The sequence below is a fragment of the Chelonoidis abingdonii genome, chromosome 9, assembly GCF_003597395.2.
Source record: "Chelonoidis abingdonii isolate Lonesome George chromosome 9, CheloAbing_2.0, whole genome shotgun sequence".
NCBI classification, from domain to species: Eukaryota; Metazoa; Chordata; order Testudines; family Testudinidae; genus Chelonoidis; species Chelonoidis abingdonii.
This window is the reverse complement of record NC_133777.1, coordinates 50261051-50277805: the sequence shown is the minus strand read 5'-3', so window position 1 is coordinate 50277805 and position 16755 is coordinate 50261051. Positions and strand designations below refer to the sequence as shown.

The window sequence follows — 16755 nt, the reverse complement described above, 5'->3', positions numbered from 1 at the left end:
AGAGATTCAGAGGAGACTGCTGAGTACACGTGGCCTCTAGACCTTTAAGGGCTCTATGATCCATTGGAAAAGGAAGTTCCAAAGCCTCAGGAGGGCTCATGGCTGTGTCTCTGTAGTGCTGTCTTCCTCCATACACTTCTCCCCCACCTCAAGAGCCATGATGCTGTTGCTTCTTTAATCCATGCTTTTGTGATACTCGCCCTTTCTCAAAAGGGTCTTTCAGGAAGTAATCATGGTAGGTATAACATTAATTTAATTCTGCAAGACATCCAGCTGCCTAGCAAGGATTACACTGAGGAGAGAAGTGATTCTCTAGCATCACCTAGGCATTGCCCTCCCTACCCTGATCTCTGTGTCCCAAGTTACAGTGAGCAGGGGCAGGAGTTCATATAGGCTCCTGGCATAGAGGCAACATGGCATAGAGGCAACATACCGCAGAGGCACCATCCTCCCTGCTCTGCTATCCCCCACTTTTCTTTCTTTTCCACCCAGTTTAATTTATCTTTGCTCACTTCCCTGCCTTCCAGTGAAGGGAAGCATATGGCACTGCAGTGTCCACCTGATTGCTATATATGCACTTATCATGCGGTCCTCATGCAGGAACCCATCATACATTTCTTATTCAGGAAAAACTTACTTTGACTTCAGTTGCTCTTTAAGTGTTTATTCTTTCCCGTGAATGGGAGTTGTTCACAAAGAATTAACAAAACGGATCCCTATTTGTGCATCCTCAAACTCCTATATTAGTAACATCTGTGTTAAAGTAATGCTCAAAGGCAATAAGGATTGGGGGCCCCATTGTGCTGCGTGCTGTACAAACACAGATAAGAGGCAATCTCTGGCCTGTTTAAAATCTAGAATATTTTTTGTTGGAACAATGTGTATGGTGATGGGTATTTTACCTTAGGCATGCAGATAGTACTGTATATCTAATTAGTAACTCAGTCTTTATATTTTTACTCCATAGCACAAACCCACTTCTGGTATTTTTTGCTTAAGTGCAAAACCAAACATCCTAAATACTTTCTATTTTTATTGTTTTATCTAATAATTTTAAACAGTTTTTTAAAATGCTTCTTTTTTATATGTAGGGTTTTAGTCTAGAGCTGCGAGATATATATATAATTTATTTATTTTAAAGAGACGTTAATATCATCATATTTGTTACTATATGTTAATAACCAGGTCCTACAAAATCAAGTACTGTTGCCTCTTGTGGGACAACATATGAGTGTAAGGGTCTGTCTGTGTAGACTCCTTTGCCATAATCGGGCTTCAAGTTATTAAAAACTGAAATAATGTTTACAGTCTAACTTTCTGTATTTTGTTGGTTCAGAGAGATACTAATAAGTATATTTTTAAAAAATCACAATTTTGCATGGATTCTTCTAATCTACAAGTAACCCGTAAGATTAATACAGCTAAAAGTTCAAAGAAATTGTATCTACTTTTTCAGTTTGTTTACTTTTTGCGTGTGACAGCTAGCCCTATGCGTACTGCTCATTTCCCCCGTCATTAGTTTGGATCTTTCACACAGCAGAATGGGGGAGAAAAAAAAATACAAAATGTGATTGTAAAACAACAAAGTTGGTAGGGGGAATAAGAAGCATGTATATTACCTGAAACTACCTTGGCCATTGGAGCGGGGACTATCTTATTATCATATATGTGTTCAGTGCCAACGACAGTGGGGCCATGCTCTCCTATTAGAGTGTGTTTGTCATACACCAGGAGTGAGCAAACTTTTTGGCCTGAGGGCCACATCTGGGTATGGAAATTGTATGGCGGGCCATGAATGCTCACAAAATTGGGGATTAGAGTGAGGCAGTGGGTGAGGGTTCTGTTTGGGGGTGCAGGCTCTAGGGTGGGGCCAGAAATGAGGAGTTCAGGATGCGGAACGGGGGTCTAGGCTGCGGCATAGGGTTGGGGTGCTGGGTGAGGTGGGTTCTGGCTGGGGGTACAGGCTCTGGGGTGGGGCTGGGGATGAGGGGTTTGCAGTACAGGCGGGTGCTCCAGGCTGGGACCAAGGGGTTCGGAGGGCAGGAGAGGGATCAGGGTTGGGGCAGGGGGTTGGGGCGCAGGAGGGGGTCAGAGGTGCAGGTTTTAGGTGACACTTACCTCAAGCAGCTCTCGGAAGCAGCGGCATGTCCTCCTTCTAGATCCTACACAGAGGTGCTGCCAGGCAGCTCGGCACGCTGCCCTGTCCACAGGCACCGCTCTTGCAGCTCTCATTGACCATGGTTCCAATGGGAGCTGTGGGGGCGGCACTTGGGGCGGGGGCAGCATGCCGAGCCCCCTGGCTTCCCCCATGCATAGGAGCTGGAGGGGGGACATGCTGCTGCTTCCGGGAGCCACGCAGAGCCACGGCACACGTGGAGCGGGGCAAGCCCCCAGCTGGAGCTCTGGAGCGGGGCAAGCTCTGGAGCGGGGCAAGCCCCAGACCCCACTCCCTAGCGGAAGCTCGAGGGCCAGATTAAAACATCCGAAGGACCTGATGCATTCCCCGGGCCATAGTTTGCCCACCCCTGCCATACACAGTACTTATTGTCACTTTTTAAAAAATTGGGTTAACTTCATTTTGACTGAGTTCTTTATGCCTCACTTTGAACAGCAAAACCAGTCTGGTTGCCACTTTTTGATTCTCATGCCACTAGCACAACATTATTTAGGTTTCCTGTAAGATTGCAGGGGAATGATCCACTTTAAAACACAAAACAATACACTTTTTTCACTTAATTTTGAAAGCATTGGATAAAGTTAACTAGACAGAGGAAGAAGAATCAAGTATTTGTTCAACTGACAAATTTAGAAATAAAAGGCAATGATAGTGAATGAATTAATTCATATCTGATGGCTCTTTGACGGCTTAAATGAATTAGAATGTTGGCATCAATTCGTTTTCAATTGAGCAGGTATCCACATCCTGTTCTAAAAAACACCGCTTCAGTTGGCATGCTTATTAGAGAGACAAGGTGGATGAGGTAATATCTTTTATTGGACCAGCATCTGTTTATTGAGAGAGAGAAGCTTTCATCAACAGAAATTGGTCCAGTGAAAGATATTACTCCACCCACTTTGTCTCTGTAATATCCTGGGATGGATGCGGCTACAACAACACTGCATACAAGAGTGGCATACTTGTTGACAGCCTCAGTGGAGAGAGTGAGGATTTAATGGGCCATGTGCAGAATGAGCTTTCATTAAAGTTGGACTTCAAGTTGGAACCTCCAGATCAAGGTTGAAGTACTGATCCATACTGGCCTGGAAGATTGCACTTGCACTATTGGCTGTTTTGTAGATAAACAGAAGATTTCACTCTTAGCACCTTCCATCCTTTCACAAGCTCTGTGCCTTTCACAGGCTCTAGAACTCATGTTGAAGTATATTCATCTTTTAGATTGTAAGCTTTCTGGGGCAGGATCTGTCTCTTCTGTTTGAACAGTGTTTAATGCAGTGAGGCCATGATCCTGATTTAAATGATTATTAATAATAATGTTTAAAAGAAACAAAGAGCCAGAAACAAAAATACATCTCTTGCTAATTAAGAATTAGGTATTATAGAGAAACAGCTGACTTGGTGATATTTTGATCCTCTAAAAGGACTCTGGACATATGATCTTGGTGCTAAACAGTGGTTTCATTAAAACAGTTTATCAAAGTGGTTCACAGGCTGAAATAGAATGTTTTGCTATTGCTTTCATTGCATGCACAGAGCATATTGCATGAACAGCATTTGGCAGGAGCAAATGTAGTGTATCTGAAACCTTTAATTATATACTGTAGGCAGCTCTGTCTGGGTCAGAAGATACCACATTATCAAATGACATGATGTAATCATTCAGAACTCATGCGACAGCTTGATCATTCATTGAATGATTGGTCTCTATCAAGCAGATAACAGCAACATTTTCATTAGAGCCTAGGTGTGAAATGTTTGAATCTCTTGTTACCTGATTGATATAAGAAATGAAGGGAGCTGTGTTCAATGAAATTTTTACAGCAGCAAAGACAGTGCGTATTATGCTCTGTGTCACACTTCCACTTGCTGTATGGTACTAGCAGTTCAAAAAGTTTCCAAGGTATTTCAGTTTCATTGAATTTCATTTTGCACATGTATGCAGCAGCACATAATACTATATAAGCTCAGTTTAAACACAAATTAAAGAGAAATGAAGAAAAATCGTAATGTTTGGGGATATTTACACTATTCCATTTTCCAGACTAAAGGTAGAATAAGTTTAAGATTAAGGCACAGGAGTGGGAGTCAGGAAGTCTAAGGTTATGTCTACATTGCACGTCTTATAACAGCACCACTGTGCTGCTGCGCCATTGTAAGGTGCACAGTGTACCTGCTCTTTGTTGCTGGGAGAGAGCTCTCCCGGTGACAAAATAAAGCCACCCTCAATGAAGGGCGGTAGCTTAATCGACAGGAGAATGTCTCCTGCTGACGAAGGACTGTCCACACCAGCGCTTTTCGTGGTTAAAACTTTTCTCGCTCAGGAGTATGGAAAAAGAAACAGCCCTAAATGACAAAAGTTTTAACAACGAAAGTGCATTGTAGACAAAGCCTAAATTATGTTTATGGCCTTGCCACTTACTTCCTGAATTACTATAGGCATTTCATTCAACCTCTCTGTATCCCAGTTTCCCCATCTGTACAAGGGAGATAGCATCTTTCTCGCACAGGGTGGTGAGGCTTACTTCATTTGTTTGTAAAGTGCTTTGAGATCCTGAGATGGAAGCTGCTATTGAATGGTAAATTATTAACTGTAGTAGAGTCTCATTAGTGGCTGATAGTTTTTGCAAGTCTGACACACTATGGCAGTTTTGGGTTTGGCTTGCAGCTATTCCAGATATATGGGTTCCTGCTTTGAACTTGTCCATCTGGCAGAGTCACCAGTAAATCTTTTCTTTCTTTTTTTTTTTTAATGCCATCTCTCTTCTCCACATTTCACTCTGCCTAAAAGTCAGGCAGCTAATTTTCTCTTTCCTAGCACTTAAGCTTTAAAGAAGAAACAACAGAGTGGTGGAACTGAGACTATTTGAAAAATGCAAAAAATTCTGGCTTCGCACATTAAATTGGCCTGTGACTAACTATAGTGGTACCAATTAATCATAATAATAATTAATAATGTGTTTTTCCATATCCCTGGTTTCTCAGACTACCAAAGAACTCTCTGCCTTGCAGTAGATGGGTTACATTTTCAGTACAAACTGTATACCCATTTGGGCCGGGATCAGCACTTTTACTCTTCCCCTAGGAGAAGTGATGATTGTAGCATTTATCATACATAAAGGAATCTACCATAAATAGCTGCCAAAATGTAGATCAGCAAAGAGAACAAATTGAGCAGTATCCAGGATCTCAGAAACCTTTTTAGCTAGTATCAGGGGGTAGCCATGTTAGTCTGTATCCACAAAAACAAGAAGGAGTGGGTAAAAAACCTCACTTCTTCAGACGCAGAAGTGAGGTTTTTTACCCACGAAAGCTTATGCCCAAATAAATCTGTTAGTCTTTAAGGTGCCACTGGACTCCTTGTTGTTTTTCAGCTGGTGGAGCTGACGGTGAATTAAGGAAACCACTCCCTCAGTGCTCTCCTACAGCTCCCATTTTGGAGCAATAACAGATATGAGTGGGTATATGTGGAAAGGTGCCAATAAAGGTACCTGACAACAAAATTCCATCTGAAAGAGACCATTCTAGTATGTCAGAGCACGAGGCTGTTGAGCATCCTGACTAGACCTAGTCCTGTGGACCAGAGCACATTCATGCTCACTCGAAAAATTGAGAGTCCACAGACAAAATACTGTGAGCTGGTTTGAAAAATATTACTGCCAGGAAAATAGCGGACTTGTCCCAGTGGTGGTCTGTTGGTGCAGGAAGAATATCTTCCTGAAGGATGTACTCCAATCCCTAGTCACCCTAATTATGGATGTGACTCTCCTAGGCTGTAGGGAAGAAACAAGAAAAAACAGTACAATACAGTTGGTCCAAAAGAAAAGTTAAAAAAAAATCCAACTGTATTGTACTGTTTTTTCTTGTTTCTTCCCTACAGCCTAGGAGAGTCATTTCATCTGTCTTTTCTGGAAGTGAGGAAAGAATGGAAAGAAAATCATGTACTGGTCTAATCAGACAGCCCTTTGCCTTTAGCAGAGAGAAATGAGGTGCAGGAGACCAAGGTCCAAAATCTCTTCTTTGCTTCCTCTAGCAGGGTGTAGGAAAAAATAGAGTAGACCCAGGTGTCAAAATGATCTCCCAAGGGAAAACTCTGAGAGTCCAAACTCCAGGTTTTCACTGCCATGTGCAGAAATCACTGACAGAAGCCTGATCACTTCTGCTGACCTTGGCAGAAATAAAGTTGTTCTCCTCCAGACACTGTGCATTCCAAGCAGTGGGAATGTCAAGACAGATGGGCTTTATTTCTAGTAAGTAATGTATATTTAGAGGGCTTGGATTGACTTTGTGGGAGCTGGACTTGATCACCTTGCTTTGCCTTGAATAGAGGAAGGGGAAAGAAGGGATTAGCCAGCATGAAAAATAAGCTGATACATGCTGGTGATCAGGTTTAGTACATGACCCTTATATGCTATTTTTTCTTCCCCTCTATCTTGAGCAACAAGACTTGACTAATGGCTTAGTTTTATATTACTGTTTCATCATACCCTTGCTAAGAGATCCCTCCCATTCATTACTGAAGGAACCACCCATCTGCTCACAGGGATGCTGGGGACATAAACGAGGGAGGAAATGTATGGCAGAGGCTAATCAAATATATGCTATGAAGCCACCTGCTGCCCTGGTCTCCTGTCAAGGCATTTAGGTTGGTGGGGTTTGAACTGCCAATCATCCCATAATATATTCTCAAAATAAAAGGAGGGGCTGGAAGAGTTGATCTGTGGCATATTCAGGGAGACTGATGATATTTTTATCCCTCTTTTTAGATTTTGTCTCTGTGTTTTTTTGGGGGGGTATGTATATACGCTTAAACCAGTTTTAGGATTTATGCACCGGCCCATGTTGCCTTTTTGATAATTATTGTTTTCAGTTGTATTTTGGTTGCTGCTCAGAGGCCCTTTAGAAATAAACACCTAACAACTAAAAATCTAGCAATAGATAGTGATACTGTGCAAACTGGTTGTCTAGAAACTTGTGGCTCGCATTTTCTTCACAACCTTTTACTTTGAGTCCTAGAAGCTGGGACTGAATGAGAGGGGGTAGATCACTGGTTAATTGCCCTGTTGTGTTCAGTCCCTCAGAAGCATCCGGTACTAGTGGCCACTGACAGGAGGCAGGATACTGGGCTAGATGAACCATTGGTCTGAGGCAGTGTGGTCATTCTCAGTGCTAACATTATAAAATGTACACATCTGAGATGGCTACACTATTACAGCTAGTATGGGAAAAGAAATATTTGTTTTATTTTAAATGATTGTGTGCAGTATATATGGAATTTTCATATGGAAGTATTTGAGAAAGCACATAACTAGCAGATCTGAGCCTTGATCCTGCAGTATTCAAGCCTGCAAAATGTCCATCAAAATCAGCCCTGGCAGGGGTACTCAACAGAGCTGCCCGGGCGGGGGGCAAGTGGGGCAATTTGGGGCCTCTGGAGCAGAGTCGTTCAGTCACTCTGGGGGCCCCGGAAAACTCTTGCAGGGTCTGGGCCCCCGGAGCTTCTTTCGCTCCGGGTCTTCGGTGGCAATTCAGTGGTAGGGGATCCTTCCACTCCGGGACCTGCCACCGAAGTGCCCCGAAGACCCGCGGCGGGGGGTCCTTCCGCCTCGGGACCCGCGGCAGGGGTCCTTCTGCCCCGGGACCCACCACTGAAGTGCCAGGTCTTCGGCAGCAATTCGGCAGTGGAGGCCCCCGCTGCTGAAGACCCCAGGCCCCCTGAATCCTCTGGGCGGCCCTGGTACTCAAACTTATTTACCGTGTAAGTTCTTATTTTAAAAACATTGTCTTGTGGACCACTTCTCTACCATTGTATAACATCTTTGTGGTAATTACAGCAAATGCTTATGTTGCAAAGTAATATTAAGTGTGTGTGTGTGTGTGAGAAAGAGAGAGAGAATCAGCTAGTCAGTCATTGAGGGGGCAGAGGAATCAGAGAAGCCAGCATTTTGTGACCAACCAGCTCTCAGAGGCCTATCAGCAGTCCATGGACCCCAGTTTGAAAACTTTTGGATGACAAAATCCACCTCTTGAACTTTCATTGGTTAGTTCTGTGGGTTGTTAGCCACCGAGTGTATCTTTGAATACTTGAGTAAATCCTACCATGTGCTGAAGGATGCAGAATCTGTAGTCTTAGTCACTATTTTTCAGTGTCTGGGAAAAGTTAGCTCTTGAGCTCCAAAGTTAAATAAACAGGTAATTTGACTTGTTCAGCTGTGTTTTTACTTTAAAAGTCTTACACAGAATCTAGTGATGGTAGTGCTCTGGAAAGGGCATGATAGTGGCTTAAAGCTTTAGCCTTATGGCCAAATTCTGCCCTTATGTACTCTGGTGTAAATTCAATAATTCCACTGTCTCCTGGTGTGAGAGAGAGGAAAGTTTGTCCCTTTGTCAGGAATATATTTTAGAATGCCACATTTTCTTACCCTAAGATGGAAAGACTTTGACAGTCAATATGATTGATTGTGTTTTGGACCATTTCTTTTTCTTTAGCAAAGCAACAATCAAGTTAAAACAGACTGGAAAAACAGATCTGTGTAGCTTCTCACATTTGTATGGCTCATACGATATCCTCCTTTCTGCAGAATGAAGGGAGGCACTTGTAGTAACTTGCTACAAGGTGAGTCAGGCAACAGCTTATATCGGTGAGAACAGCCTGCATGACATGCTTCCAGTGTGACATACATCGTAATCACATATAGCACAAGGGTTCCTCAGGGCTCTTGAAATGAGGCATGTCAAGTCTCAAGGTGGTTTGAGCTGGCCTCAGCACCACAGAGTCATGCTCCATATGCTATACACAAACCAGCATGTGAATTGGTGGCAAAATACACTGTATGCGAATGCTGCTAGAGTTTGAACTAACAGTTCTGTAGCCTCAGAATCCCTTCAGAAGTTGAAAGCATGTGGCTGTTCAGAGAGGACCAGTTGTGTCATCTCATCCTGATGGGCCTTGGCTAGGGTTGCCAGGCATCCGGTTTTTGATCAGAACGTCTGGTCAAAAAGAGACACTGGCGGCTCTGGGCAGCACCACTGATCGGACCATTAAAAGTCCAGTCAGTAGCACAGTGGAGCTAATGCAGGCTCCCTGCCTGCCCTGGCTCTGTGCAGCTCCCCGGAAGCAGATGGCGTGTCCGGCCCCTAGGTGCAGGGGCGATCAGCTAAGCTCTGCATGCTGCCCCTGCCCCCAGTGTCAGCTGCTCAGCTCCCTTTGACTTGGAAGTGCGGCCAACGAGAGCTGCAGGGGCAGTGTCTGCAGATGAGGGCAGCATGCACCGTGCAGAGCCGCTGACTGCACCTCTGTCTAGCCGCTTCTGGGAGCAGCGTGGAGCTAAGACAGGTAGGGAGCCTGCCTTAGCCCCACTGTACCACCAACCAGAAGCTGTCTGAGGTAAGTGCCATCTGGCCAGAACCCCCTCCTGCACCCCAACCCCCTACCCCAGGTTGGAATCACCTCCCACACCCTAACTCCCTCCCAGACCCCATGCTCCAACCTCCTGCCTCAGGTTGGAACCCCTTCTTGCACTGTAACTCCCTCCCAAACCTTGCACCTCCACCCACACACCAAACCCCGCCCCAAGTCGGAATCCCCTCCCACTCCCAAACTCCATCCAAGAGCCTGCACCCTACACCCCCTTCTGCACCTGCATCCCTACCCCAGCCCTGAGCCCCCTCGCAGAGCCCACACCCTATACCTCATCCTGCATCTGCATACCCTACCCCAGTCCTGAGCCCCCTTCTGCACCCAGTCTCCCTCCCGGAGCCCACACCCCCTCCCGCACTCCAACCCCCTGCCCCAGCCCTGAGCCTGCTCCCGTACTCCAAATCCCTTGGCCCCAGTCCGTAGCCCCTTCATGTACCCCCAACTCCTCATCCCCAGCCCCAACTCAAACACTGCACCCCCAGCTGGAACCCTCCCCCCTCCCATACCGCAACTCACTTTCACTGGGCTGGGGCAGGAAGTGAGGGTGGCTGGAGTAAGTGGGGGTTGGGCCTCAGAGAGGGGAGGGGCCTCAGGGAAGAGACAGGACAAGGGTGTTCAGTTTTGTGTCATTAGAAAGTTGGCAACCCTGGCCTTGGCCTCCTTGAATTTGGCAAATCCCATTCCCAGTCCTATGGGAACTGCTGCCATCCATTCCTCTGACAACAACCCCACAGCATTTTCACTGGAAATGTTCCCATTCTATGCGTATAAGGGGATGGTGTGTCTATGTCACTGGATTATTAAAGAATGCTCATGTTTATTTAAAAAGGCATACCTGCCAGAAAAATCTTTTCTGTACAATTATGGGTCCAAGTCTAATTTTTGGAAAAGTTGACTGGTCCTAAAAAGAAACTCCTACCTGTTCCTTATTTCCCATGCTATCAATTGCTCCTCCTTCAAATTCTTCACCGTTATCTTCAGTGTCATTCACACAAGGTGCAGTATCTTATAAATATATAATAATTTAATGGAACTATCAAGATGTATAGCTATTCCAAACTTGAGTAACTATGTCAGCATATTGCTGAAACCTTTGTCTAAAATTAGATTGTGAGCTCTTTGGAGCAGGGCCTATGTCATTTAAAAGAAATTGCTCTGTAAAGTACCTAGCACATTTTGTGTGGTGTATAAATAATAAAAGTGTGCCCCAATTTTTCTAGCCCAGACAGATTAGCTATCAGGATCTTAAAAATCATATAATTTTGCTTGTTCCTCTTGCGCTTGCCTCTGTTTAATCCTGTCATGGTTCTAGCAGCTGAGTTCTCTGACAGCTATTACTGGAAACAAATGAAAGCCTGGAATCCCAAATTTTTCAAAGGGTATAAAACATGAATTTCAACAGTTCCTGAGCCTTCAGATGCTAAAATCATGTCTGAATTAAGTATGTATGTATGTATGTTGAAAGTGAGGGCTGGTGCAAATAATTGGAATTATGTGATTTTTTTAAGGGCTAGTATCTCATGAACTGTAAAGAATAGACATGAATGATCGCAAGATATCAAACCTTAAAACTGTCAGTGAACCTTTGATCTAACAGCACATTGTTGGCACTGTACCAGGACCTACTGTGGTAAGTCCCTGATCTCAGGCCAATATAACTTTAATTCCTTGCATGTATCCTTGTTTTACTGGAGACATTTTATTGATTTGCTGTTCCTTATCTTTCTAATTAAAATAAGCCTTTAAAACAAAATTACTTAGTCATTTTGGTGAGCAGATTTCATATATACTCCCAGTAAGGAATATACTGACACTGCAGGTTTCACTTTTTCTTAGGAAGCAGCATGGTACAGCACAGTGGTTTTCAACCTTTTTTCATTTATGGACCCCCAAAAATTTTTGAAAGGAGTTGTGGACCACTTTGGGAATCTTAGGCTTAGCCCCAGTTGAAAACCACTGTTCTGTAGTAACAAGACTCTTTCACAGAACCTTTAGATATAGTCTGCAAACCCCTAGGGCTCCGTGGACCACAGATTGAAAACCACTGGTGTAGCAGATTGAACAATGGGCAGGGAGCCAGGAACACAATAGTTCTAATCCCAGCTCTGATACTGACTTGTTGCGTGGCTTTGGGTTTTGTTTCTAGATTCTAATTAGTGCAAAGGTTCTCAAACTGTGGTCTGTGGACCACTAGTGATCCATGAGCTTCATTTAGGTGGTCTGTGGATAGTTCTCTCTAAGGTGCACGCCTGGGCGGCCACACACAAGAGATTGAAGTGCCACCCACTTAATTAGTGGAGCCACGCAGTCGTGGCTCCACTGATTAGTTGCCTGGACCCTGGAGAAGATGCACATGTAAGGTGAAGTGGTGGCCTTGGGGGGAGTAGGAGATAGGTGGGAGAGGCAGTGGGATGAGAAGAGGGGGTGCGGGGAATTTGGGATGTGAAGGGCTGCGGCAGCCAGAGAAAGAGGCAACTTTTCCCAGCTCCACGGCTGCAGCTGCTGGGGAGAGACTGCCATCCTTCCCAGCCCCAGCTCTGTGGCTGCTGTGCGAGGGAGAGACCCCCACTCCTTCCCAGGCACAGCTCGGGGGCTGCTATGGTGGGGGAGAGAGGGCACATCCATCCTATTAGAAAGGTAAGACTACTGATATTAAAATATGAGTTGTGTGCTTTTATTTGTAAAACAAAAAAAGTTAATTATATTTGTTTTTTTATATAGCACTTTTATCCAAAGCGCTTTACAATAGTTAGCTAATGGTACAAACAACATTTTGGAAGATCATTGAGTGGTCTGCCGAGACCCTCAGCAATTTTCAAGTGGTCCGCAAAAAAAAAAAATTGAGAACCATTGAATTAGTCAATGGATGCATCATTACCCAGACACTAGATTTTATGATGAGTGATTAATGAAAATCAATTTAATGAAAGGGACCTTCTGATCTCAAGAGATCAGCCACATAGCCAGGTCAATGTATAACTCAGATCTTATCCAATAATCATACTGCTGCTGTTAATCCTTTAGTAACTAAAATCTAAAGGTTTATTATAAGAGAAAAGAAGAAGAGAATTACAAATGGTTAATAGATCATTACATACAAGAATGGCAATGTTCTTATACCAGATTTGTAGCAGAGACTGTGTACACTGCTGGCTTGTAAAGTCTCTGGCAACTTCCAAAAGATTGGAAGCTCCTCAGCCCATAGTTCAATTATGCTCCTTTTAGTTGTAAGTCCACAGTCCAGAGAATCAGAGCCAGGCCCGGCTCCAGGTTTTTTACGCCACAAGGGGGGGAGGGGGAGCCATGATCGGCAGCACTTTGGAGGTTGCTCTTCCGCCACCGCTTCATTCTTCAGGGCAATTCAGTGGCAGGTCCTTTTCTTCAAGAGGGACTAAGGGAATTGCCGCTGAAGACCCGGACGTACCGCCCCCTTCCATGGGCTGCCCCAAGCACCAGCTTGCTGCGCTGGTGCCTGGAGCCAGCCCTGATCAGAGCAGGAAAGAAGAAACATAGAGATGATTCAAGGGTCTTTTATACCCTCTGCCATGTGCTTGTAACGTTACTGTCCCAAAATAAAGCTCACACACAGGACCGCCCAGAGGGGGGGGCAAGTGGGGCAATTTGCCCCAAGCCCCGGGCTCCGCAGGGGCCCCCAAGAGAACGGGCGAGGCTCTCGCCGCAGCCCGACCCCGCCTCCGCCCCTCACCCAGAGCCTCAGCAGATCCAGCAGCGTCCCTGAATAGCAGTGCCCTGTGGCTCCTGCAGGACTCCTGAGCGCCCAGCCCTCTCCCTTACCACATGGCTTTGAGCAGGGCGGAGCTCAGGAGCTCCGCGGGAGCCACACTGCACCGCTGTTCAGGGACACTGCTGGATACGATGCACTGAGGCTCCGGGTGAGCGGGGTGCCAGGAACAGAATGGGTTGGGGATTCTAAGGGGGGTGGGCAGTTGGGGGGCAGGAAGTAGGGGGGTCAGATAGGGGGCAGGGCTAGGCTGTTTGGGAGGCACAAGCCTTCCTTACTCTAAAGCTATCAGCAGTTTGAGTTGCAGAAGAGCAGCTGTAGTTTTCCATTAGGCTACCATCCGTTTTACTTCTCAATGCAAATTATAGTCTAATATTCAATTCAGTGCCATAGGAGATTCATGTAAGGGAGTACTCATTTAAAATTAGCCACTGGGGAGGGATCACATGAGAAGAGCATATTCTAACCACCTACCTCTTTCCTGACCTACCAAGGAGAACACTTCCTCCCCTGCATTCCTGAGGCTTCAGAGGGGTTAGTTCAGTGTTTCCTACTTTTGTTCTGGTAGACCCTTTCACTAGCAAACCTGCTGAGTGTGACCCCTCGCCCCATATTGAAAACACTTTTTTATATTTAACACTATTAAATGCTGGAGGAAGTTGGGGTTTGAAGGTGGAGGCTGAACAGGTCCAACCCAAATAATCTTTGTACTCCTGCAGGGGTCCCGACCCCAGTTTGAGAAGCCCTGGGTTTATTTAATTTAGCACCTGTGTCATTCACATGCAATGTGCTATTTTTGCGCTGTCAGTTTCACAACAAGGCTATCCCGATTCTGGAACGAGCTCATGCCGTTGTGGAGCTGTACATAAGCTATACTAAAGACAAACCCAGAGTAAACGTAACCATTGTGAAGGGAACCAATGAGAGGTCAGTCTCTAGAAGATAAATGCTGGAATTAGTCCATTAATGCTATTAGCCAGGATGGGTAACGAATGGTGTCTAAGCCTCTGTTTGTCGAGGGTGGAGATGGATGGCAGGGAGAGATAACTTGCTCATTACTTGTTATGTTATCCTCTGGGCACTTGGCATTGACATTGTCGTAGACAGGATACTGGTGGATGGACCTTTGGTTTGACCAGTTGTGTTCTTATGGTTCTAACCTAAATGAACAAAGTTTATGGAACAGATATGATCAAGAAAGCCAGCAAGAATCAGAGAACTGGAAATTCATGACTGGGTGGTTCAGGGCGTTTGGTCAATAGTTGAGGTGGTTCAAAAGGTTTTGGATTTTTTTAAGAGAATTTTTAGGTTCTTAAACATCAAACACAGCAAGCAGAAATATTGGCCACACGCTTCTGAACCCCAAACATATTAGGTTTTGGCCGACTAATTCAGCTTTCAATTAAAAAAAACACAACAAATGTTTGAAGAAAGCAGACATTGTCCGCAATTTTTTCCGCTTTTAAAAACTTCCTAGTTTTCGATCAAAAAAAGTTTTATGGAAAATATTTCTCTAACCTTTAAGAGCTTTAGTGCCTTTAGCAAGTGATGCTGGACAGCGATACCTTGTAAAGAAGTTTTCTCAAAACTGGGTTTGTGCCGAGATGTGGAAGGTTTATTTTTCCCAGGGTCGCCCCTGGCAGGGAGCATGTGGGGCAGTTTGCCCGAGCCCTGCAGGGGCCCCCACGAGAATACAGTATTGTAATTTTTTTTATGGAAGGGGCCCCCAAAATTGCTTTGCCCCAGGCCCCCTGAATCCTCTGGGCGGCCCTGCTCACACATTACAGTTTGTGGAAAATTACTGCTAACTCAAGAAGGAGTCCAGGGTCAGATGAGCATGTCACATGCCCCTGCATGGCTTGCTGACCCACAGGAGCAGCCATTGGCCACTTGGAAGCTAAGGCACTTTCAGGAAGAGCCATCTGGGGAGAATGAGTTTCTTCTATGGGCCATTGTGAGAGTTAATTGCCTTGGGTGGGCCATCAACACAAAGCTGGCTGGTTTCAATGTAGATTTTACCTGGTTGGAGTTACCCTAGGAATACAAATCTATAGCCAATATTCATAACTTCAGATACAAAAATAATACATGCATTTAAACAGGATAATCATCTTTAGTGAATCATAATTTTTCCATTGACAGCTTACATGACCTACTTGTACAAGTTTTGTTGCAATTGTCAAACAGTGGGAATATTAATGATATCAATGGTCATATTTCAATCATACAGCATCCTATATAGAATCTATTTACATCAGATTTCCTTGTATGCGACGCTCTCACAATTGCAACCAGTGGAAGAGCCCAGGCTAATTCCCTTGTTTAAAAGAAAGGCAGCTGATGGTAGGTTATTGAAAGGAAGGATGATCCAGTGGTTGTGGCACTAACCTAGGACTTAGGAGACCTGGGTTCAATTGTTTTTTCTGCCACAAACTTCCCGTGTGCCCTTGAGTAGGTCACTTAGTCTGTCTTTGCTTAGTTCCCCATCTGTAAAATGGGGATAGTAATACCTCACAGGAGTGTTGTGAAGATAAAAACATTAAAGAGTGTGATGTATTCTGAGATCTACTGATGAAAAGCAAAATTTAAGAAATACATTGGTGATATTACTATTTTCTGGTACATCATTCCCCTTGTCCATCATGCTCTGAATTTGCCTATATATTTTTGCAGTGTTTGGAGTGTGTGGGGGGGTGGGGGAGGCTTGTAGGATCTAATAGTTGGACAGAGATGGTTGTTTTAGTTTCGTAGGTGATCTGATGGGATGAAGTTGGTGGATTGAACTTTTTTTTTTCTTTCAGTTAAGGAGTTATGTCTTCCTCATGTGTATGGAGTTTTGTACAAAACTTCTAAAATTATGGGTAGGTATTTTAAACATAAAGATGAAGAAATAAATTATCCATACTTATTTGCACTGTTGGTGTATCCTTGTTGGTCCCAGGATCTAAGAGTGAAAAGGTAGGAGAGGAAATATCTTTTATTGGTCTAAAAAAAGATATTACCTCTCTTACCTTGTCTCTCTTAAGATATAAATAATACATTTTGAAAAGCTTTACTCCACCTTGCAGGAAAAAAAAAATACCCTTTATTTTCTGTGCTTTCTTGAACTATTCCTTTCTGGTGCTTCAGTAATCCTCTTTTATGTTCTACCTAAAATAACTTATGAATCAGTTAACTCCAGTCAAATAAGTTCTGAAAACCCCATTACACCTCAATTAGTGAAATGTACTCCTTAAGTTCCAGTTACATAGAAAATCAATAATTGTTTTAATATTTCAATTCCATTGCACAGACAAATTAGAGCCTCTTGTCTCCAAAATACAATTAGATACAGACACTTAATGATTAGCAACTAAAGTGATTTTTAAAAAGGTGTAATTACCTAATTAAACTCCAAAATATCTACTTTAATTGTTC

At 44.1% G+C, this 16755-nt stretch overlaps 1 protein-coding gene across 2 annotated transcripts in view; it reads left to right on the top strand.

Annotated features, from left to right (window-relative positions):
• Nucleotides 1-16755, top strand: part of TMEM266 (transmembrane protein 266) — a 125470-nt gene that overhangs the window by 8655 nt on the left and 100060 nt on the right. The window contains exon 2 of one of the 2 annotated variants that reach the window (XM_032763069.2): nucleotides 16140-16199. The exons of the other annotated variant lie outside the window; for it this stretch is intronic. The gene's annotated coding sequence lies outside the window, so the exon portion shown is untranslated. The remainder of the gene's footprint in view (nucleotides 1-16139; nucleotides 16200-16755) is intronic. 2 annotated transcript variants of the gene reach the window in all.